Raw genomic sequence first — 894 nt, 5'->3', positions numbered from 1 at the left:
GGGAGAGGGCGGGGTGGCAGGCATGGGGAAGGGGGAGGCAACAGGGGTTTGGTTTTGTTTGTTTTTTTTCTTTGTTTGTTTTTTGGAGGGGAAACTGGGAATGGAGAAATTCGCATGTAAATAAAGAAAATATCTAAAATAAAAAAAATAAATAAAATTAAAAAAAGAAGAAGAAGAAGAAGAAGAAGAAGAAGAAGTCAGTTGGAGGAAGTTCAGGCCCAGAATTGGTATTGGGTAAATAGGAGGCCAGATCCTGCAGGGGGCAGTCTCTACTGACCTGTGTCCCACTGTGCTCTTGTCTTAGCCAAAATCAATCCGGATGCCTCAGTTGCCTCTACACTATCTCAAAGACTGGGAGGAGTCAGGAAGGGAAAGCAATGTTCCAAGCATCCGCACAGGACTGAGTTGAAGTCTCCTTTAGGCTTTACTTCTTGAAAGTAGCATCTAAAGGGATAGAGATAGAAGTGCTGAGAACCCCGTGGCTTTAGCTTCAACCATTTGGCTGGGCTTTCCCAAGATTTGTATCTAGGACAATTAAGGTATTGCCTTAGGGAAAGCAGCATGCATTGGGGCTCCGAGGACACTTGTAAACACCAGTATGATTCCTGGTGTTTAACAGGCTTGGGTCCTGCTTCTGAAGAGAAAACATGGGCCATGTCAAGCAAATGCAAAATAACAGAGGAGAGAAGTCTTCCGCTGTCTTTAAATCCACATATCCACCTTTACCAGCAGTAGGTTCTTGGGTGCAGCAAATGATCTCAAGATATCTCAGCTTCACACCTGAAAGGGGGACAGTGATAGTACCTGATGGCATTCCTTCTACCATCTGCCCAACAGTTACCTAGTAACAGCCAGGCAGGCCTAGCTTGCTGTAAAAGAGACTGGCCTCTCCTG

At 45.2% G+C, this 894-nt stretch overlaps 1 long non-coding RNA gene across 1 annotated transcript in view; it reads right to left on the bottom strand.

Moving 5' to 3' along the window:
* Nucleotides 1-415: 415 nt before the first annotated feature.
* LOC116083568 overlaps nt 416-894 on the bottom strand; it is a 7,149-nt gene continuing 6,670 nt past the window's right edge. The window contains exon 3 of the long non-coding RNA XR_004115775.1: nt 416-444. This is a non-coding gene — a long non-coding RNA (uncharacterized LOC116083568). The remainder of the gene's footprint in view (nt 445-894) is intronic.

This window comes from Mastomys coucha, unplaced genomic scaffold, assembly GCF_008632895.1.
Source record: "Mastomys coucha isolate ucsf_1 unplaced genomic scaffold, UCSF_Mcou_1 pScaffold8, whole genome shotgun sequence".
Lineage (NCBI taxonomy): Eukaryota > Metazoa > Chordata > Mammalia > Rodentia > Muridae > Mastomys > Mastomys coucha.
Note: the sequence above shows the minus strand (reverse complement) of the source record. Positions and strands in the feature narration are given on the sequence as shown.